Source organism: Vicugna pacos, chromosome 9, assembly GCF_048564905.1.
Source record: "Vicugna pacos chromosome 9, VicPac4, whole genome shotgun sequence".
In the NCBI taxonomy this organism is placed as follows: Eukaryota; Metazoa; Chordata; class Mammalia; order Artiodactyla; family Camelidae; genus Vicugna; species Vicugna pacos.
The window spans coordinates 28642161-28648944 of NC_132995.1; positions in this window are offsets into that span (position 1 = coordinate 28642161).

Genomic DNA, 6784 nt, shown 5'->3' on the forward strand with positions numbered 1-6784 from the left:
TGACACTCTGCTCTCTTAAGTTGTAAATCTTCTACTGGGTCAAGCTTTGGAGAAAAATAGAGCTAGGTCAAGTTCCAGGTCAGTGTTAAATAGTGGTCTTTGAGTCTCAATTTTGTTTTCCCTTAAACAGGGTATCGTGTGTGTGTGTGTGCGTGTGTGTGTGTTTGTGTGTTTGTGTAGAAGTGAGGAGTTGCTTAAAACTAGGACTTACTTCTTACTCAACAATCTGATATGCAGCTGAGTGAGACGTTATGTATGACATACCTCGCTGAGGCTTGGGACATGATCCGTACCGTTTTGCTCCCTCTCATCCTCACTCCGAGCCCCATGTGCCCCTTCGCTCACTACACTCCAGCCTCACCAATTGTTCTAATCCCTTTCAAGGTCCCAGGCTCTTACCTGAACAAGAGCCCACTGTTACCTCTTCGTTGATGTTTGTCTACTGTCCTTCTCCAGGGCTATCTGCCAAGGCTCTTTGTTTACATGAAAAAGGAACAGATTTTGGTTAATCTAGGTTAGAATAAATTAATCAAAAGAATACTAAGTAGCTTATAAAATTGAAAAGAGCCAAAGAGGCAGGCCATGGAAGACAGGAAAGTCAAGACTGCTGTTCCAAGATTCATTGCTGGGTAATAAGCTGCTCCAAAGCTTGATGGCACAAAACAACAACAATCATTTATTTTGCTTATGAATCTTCAACTTGGGCAGGAATCAGAGGGGACAAAGAGTCTCTGTTCAATGAAGTATCAGCTGGCATGGCCCAGATGGGGGCTGGAGGAGCCACTTTCAATGTGGCTCACTCACATGGCTGTCAGCTGGGAGGTCACCGGCAGTAGGGAGCTGGGAGCCTTGGTTTCTCTCCGTGGGATCTTGAGCTTCTTTCCAGTGTGGTGAAGCTTTTGGTACTGGCCTCATTGCAATGAGCCTGGAACACAGAGGGTTATGGAAAGCAGATATCTAGGTTCCGTGGTGGCTCGGTTCCAAGGATCCCAAGAGAGCCAGCTGGATGTTGTATTATTGCCCTTTGGGACATAGCCTCAGAAGTCACAGAGCATCATTTCCACCAGTCATAAGGCCGATTTGATTCAAGTGGAGAGAGCACAGACCTATATCTCAAAGGGAACAGAATCAAGGTCCTATCATAAGAAGACCAGGTGGGATGGGAGAAACTACTACAGCAATCTTTGGAAAATAGAATATGTCACAGCTTCTCTGGGGCAGTTTCCTAGACAGTTCTTGGGCATCGCCATCAGAGAGCTCAACCTCTAGTGCTGCCGTTCTTGTGTGTTTAATTTAAACTCAACTTCCAGGGAGGAAGAGTCTGATTGGCCTGGGTTGTGTCATGTGATGTCCCACTGGACCTGGGACAAGCAGCCCCTCGAGGATCACAGGATGTGAGAGATGCCAGTTCTACAAAGGAAGGAGAACTGAGTGGATCCAAAGAACCTATGAAATGTTCAGCTTAAATGTCATTTCTTCAAGGAGGGCCTCCCTAAACCCTCACTTTAACTTTAATAGCCATGGCTGTTCTCATCATTCACTCTCCTTACCTGTCATAGCACTTATGTAAGTTTGAATTTTAAGCTTTTATAAATAAAATAAATTATCTTTCTCGTCCACTAGATCAACATCTCCTTGGGCAGAGATCGTGCTCATCTTGTTCTTCTCTCTTGTTGGATATTCATTGTCAACACTTCAGAATCCTCTCACCCCTCCCTCTCATCCCAGCCGTGGTGACTAGGTCCACCCAGGCCTTGAAAAACTTTCACCAGTTACTACTGACATTGTCCAACCTCTGGCCTCGTGCTTTGGATCGGGGGAAAGGAATGGCTGACTTTTGCAGGATAAAGTTCCCAGGCTCTTGCATCAGCTCCTTTCCAGCTGTTTTGGCCAATAGGAGGCACTAGTGAGAGATGGGAGGGCAGAAGGAAGGGAGCAGCAGGGATATTTTTCCCTGTCTCTTTCTGCCTCTGGTGCTATAGCAATAGCTGGGCAGAGTCTGTGGCTGCATCTCTCATGCTATGGTCCTTCCCTCTTTGGCTCAATAGTATCAGCCAACATTCTAGCCCACCCTGAATGGCCTTGACTTACTACTGAGAACATAACTGTTGTGGGTTGAATTGTATTCCCCCAAAATATATAGCTAAGTCTTAACCTCCAGTATCTTTGATTGTGATCTCATTTGGAAGTAAGGTCTTTGTAGGTGGAATTAGTTAAAAATGAAGTCATACTGGGATAGGGTGGGTCTTCATCCAGTGTGGCTCATGTCCTTGTAAGAAGAGGAGAGGACAGAGACGTGGAGTGAGAAGCCACGTGAAGGTGGAGGCAGAGAAATTGGAGCGATGTATCTGCAAGCCAAGGAATGCCAAGGACTGCTGACCATCACCAGAAGCTATCAGGGAGGAGGCATGAAACAGATTCTCCCTCAAAGCCCTCAGAGGGAACCAACTTGGCTGCCACCTTGATTTTGAACTTCTAGCTTTCAGAAGTGTGAAAGAGTAAACTTTTGTTGTTTTACGCCACCTAGGTTATGGTAATTTGTTAAGGCAGCCCTAGGAAACGAGTACCACCTCTTTTCCATGTTGTCCCTCACATTCTGGGTATAATAACACCAGCTTATTGTAGCTGCTAATCTCTAGGCTGCTTCACCCATCTCCTAGTGTTTTCCAAGACCTTACATTTATCTGTAAAACCAATCCCTCGTATTAGGTTCCCACTATTCGAGATACCTGGAGTGGTTTCAGCTTGTCTGATGGGGACGTGAGTGGTACTACAATGTGATATCTAATATTCATAATATACTTAATACATGCCATGTATTAATTAAGTATTTTAACTGCATTATTTCATTTAATCCTCACATCCATCCTATGACAGAAGTGCGATGTTTACATGTACAGAATAGATGGATAGATTGAGGCAAAATGGTTATATAATCTGTCAAGGTCATTGAACTAGTTAGGGACAAATGGGATTCAAGCCCATTAGTGGCTGACTCTAGAACCCATTGTTTTAAGCATTACTATGTTCTGCCTTCCCTAGCCTGGCTCTGAGGCCAAGGTGGATGGCATTCATGATGTCTCCTTTGGCTCTGTCCTTTCCCTCTGTTCCCTACAGCATCACCTCAATGGGGCCCAGCACGTGCCTTGCCCCAGCAGCCCCTCATCGACTTTGGGTCTGGTCTCACATCCCCTTGAATCCTTTATAGCGCCAGTTAGGAAGTTTACTCCTAGCACTCTGCCCTTTCTCTTTTCTGTTCAAGAACTCAAAGTGATTCCTGTTTGAAGACTGTATCTCTGCTCAGAGCTGTCTTTTATTATAAAATTTGTATTAATTTGCTAGAGCTGCTATAACAAATTACCACTAATGGTGGCTTCAGCAACAGAAATGTGCTGTCTCACAGTTCTGGAAATGAGAAGTCTGAAACCAAGGTATCACTGGGGTCAGTTCCTTCTGAGGAAGGACCTGTTGCATGCCTCTCCTCCAGCTTCTGGTGGTTTACTGGCAAGCTTTGGAGTTTGGGGCTTGTAGACACATCACTCTGATGTCTGCCTTAGTGTTGATATGGTGCTATACTTTCACTCAGGTCTATGTTCACAGTTCTTTTTTTTTTTAATAAGAACACCAGTCATATTGGATCAGGGGACCCATCCTACTCCACCATGATCTCATCTTAACTAATTAGACCTTTAACGAATTTATTTCCATAAGGTTATATTCTGGGGTAATTAGGGGTTAGGACTTCAACATATGAATTTTGGAGGGACATAATTCAACTCATAACAAGTATTATATACAGAAAAAAAGAGAGAATACTATTGCAAACCCCTACTCATCCATACATAGCCTGATCAAATTTAAACCTTTTTCCGTATCTGCTTAATATGTCTTTTTGTAAAGTAACAAAGTTATAGACAGAGATGTAGTCCCTGTGTATCCCTCCCCCGCCCCATTACCCTCTCTCCGTAGAGGTCACCATCATGATAAATTTGTATGCATCATGTCCATGCATATTTTTAGCATCTGAAAAGGATCCAATAAGTGATATGAAATATATGTTTGCATTTTTAAAAACTTTTTAATAAATGTTATTTCATAGCAGCACTATTTACAATAGCCAAAACATAGAAACAGCCTAAATGTCCATTAATGGATGACTGGATAAAGAAGATGTGGTATATTTATACAATGGAATACTACTCAGCCATAAAAACTGACAACATAACGCCATTTGCAGCAACATGGATGCACCTGGAGAATGTCATTCTAAGTGAAGTAAGCCAGAAAGAGAAAGAAAAATACCATATGAGATCACTCATATGTGGAATCTAAAAAAAAAAAAACAAAAACAAAGCATAAATACAAAACAGAAATAGACTCATAGACATAGAATACAAACTTGTGGTTGCCAAGGGGGCAGAGAGTGGGGAGGGATAGACAGGATTTCAAAATTGTAGAATAGATAAACAAGATTATACTGTATAGCACAGGGAAATATACACAAGATCATATGGTAGCTCACAGAGAAAAAAATGTCTCAATGAATATATGTTCATGTATGACTGAAAAATTGTGCTTTACACTGGAATTTGACACAATGTAAAATGATTATAAATCAATAAAAAATTAAATAAATAAATAAGTAAATGGTTTCATACTCTATGTGTCCTATTAGGATTTATCAATGTTAACAGCTGTACCCTTTTTTTTTAATTGAAATATAGTCAGTTTACAATGTTATGTTAATTTCTGGTGTGCAGCATAGTGATTCAGTTTTATATATATATATATATATATATATATATATATATATATATATATATATATATATTTCTTTTCATATTCTTTTTCATTATAGGCCATGATGGGGTATTTAATATGTTCCCTGTGCTATATAGTAGGACCTTGTTGTTTATCTATTTAATACCTACAACCTTTATTCATTTTTAACTATTATATAATATTCCATCGTGTGAATATGCAACAATATATTTATCTATTGTTCTGCTAATGGCCATTTAGGTTGCTTTCACAAACAATGCTGAAACAAACTCTCCTGGATCTGTCTCCTTGTGCATACAAGTGGGAGTTTCTCTACGGTGTAGGCATGTCTTCAACTTTTCTAAATTTTGCTAAATCACTCTCCAAAATGGTTATCCCAGTTTATACCCCTATTAGTGATATATGAGAGTTGCCATGCTCTACCTTTCCATTGGTGCTTGGTGTTGTCAGGGATTAGAATATTTGTCAAATTCATGATGATTTTAATTTGATTTGTATTTCCTGGATAGTTCTAGAAGTTGAGCACCTTTTTACATATTTTCTGATCATCTACATTTCCTTCTGTGTTTACCCTTCAATATTATCCAGTTAATATCTGTTGCTCTTGATATTTTCTGGATATGAACCCTTGTTGGTTACATGTATTGCAAACATCTTCTCGTAGTCGCTGGCTTGTCTCTTCACTTTATTTTTCATTCTACAGAAGTTTATTTCTAATGATTTTTCTTGTTGTTCTACAGAAGTTTTAATTCTGATGACATCATAATAATCAATCTTTTATGGTCTGTGCTTTGTGTAACTTGTTTAAGAAATTCTTCTTTATCCTAGGACACTAATGAACTCATCTACAAAACAGAAACAGACTCACAGACATTAGTAAATAATCTTATGGTTACTGTGAGAAAGGGGGTGGAAAGGGATAAATTTGGGAGTATGAGATTTGCATATGTTAACCTCTATATATAAAAATAGATTAAAAAATTAATCTCTTCTGTGTGGCAGAGGAACTATATTTAATATCTTGTAAAAATCATTAATGAAAAATAACGTGAAAATGAATATATGTATATATATGCATGACTGGGACATTATGCTGTTCACCAGAAACTGACACACTGTAACTGACTATACTTCAATTAAAAAAATAATAAATTAAAAGATAAGTTATTTAAAAAAATTCTTCTTTATCCTGAATTACTCCATCCAACCTTCGACACCCCAATTTTTACTACTTTACTTTTGAACTAGTTTCCTTTCTAAACACCTTCCAGAAAAATAACAGGGCTTTCAGGGGATTCTGTGCACACTATACTCACCCTCTCCTCCAGTGTCCAGAACTCTTGCTTTTTTCTCGGATCTCACCTCAAAGTCTTACCTAGTATTTCCCAAAGTGTATTTCTTAGGATTTAAATCCACAAAATAGCTCACAACAGAAGGGATCTGTGGTCAATTAAGTCTGGGGGAAAACTGCATACTATATACACTGTGCATTTGGCACATTACAGGCTCTGAACAGTCCTGCTGAGAGAAACCTGTTTAACTTTCTCACATCCAATGTTTTCCATTTGACCACAGAATCTTCTTGGGGGTAATACCTATGATCATCTTGTAAAGCTAACGTTTTCTTGAATAAATACTTCTTGGATTGTTGCAAGCTTTTGATGAATTTCCAGAGCTCTGAAAAAGTTGATTTTGATCATTTTGTCTGCATTCTCATTGTTTTTATGAAAGAGTAGATTTCTGGATTTCTACCATTCTGGAAGTCTTACCTCGTAGAAATATTTTCAGACAAACCTAGACTAATGCTGACGTCTCCTTTTCTGTGAAACTCTCCATCAAAGCTACCTTCCTCACTCCTTCCTTCTCCAAATCCCTTTCCTTTTGGGGTCTCTCTTCAGTCTTGTTGGGAATCCAGGCCTCTTCCTGATGTCCACACCAGTGACAATGATTGTGCAAAGGATTAGTACATGTTTTTCTCTTTTCCAATTATGTCATAAAGTTC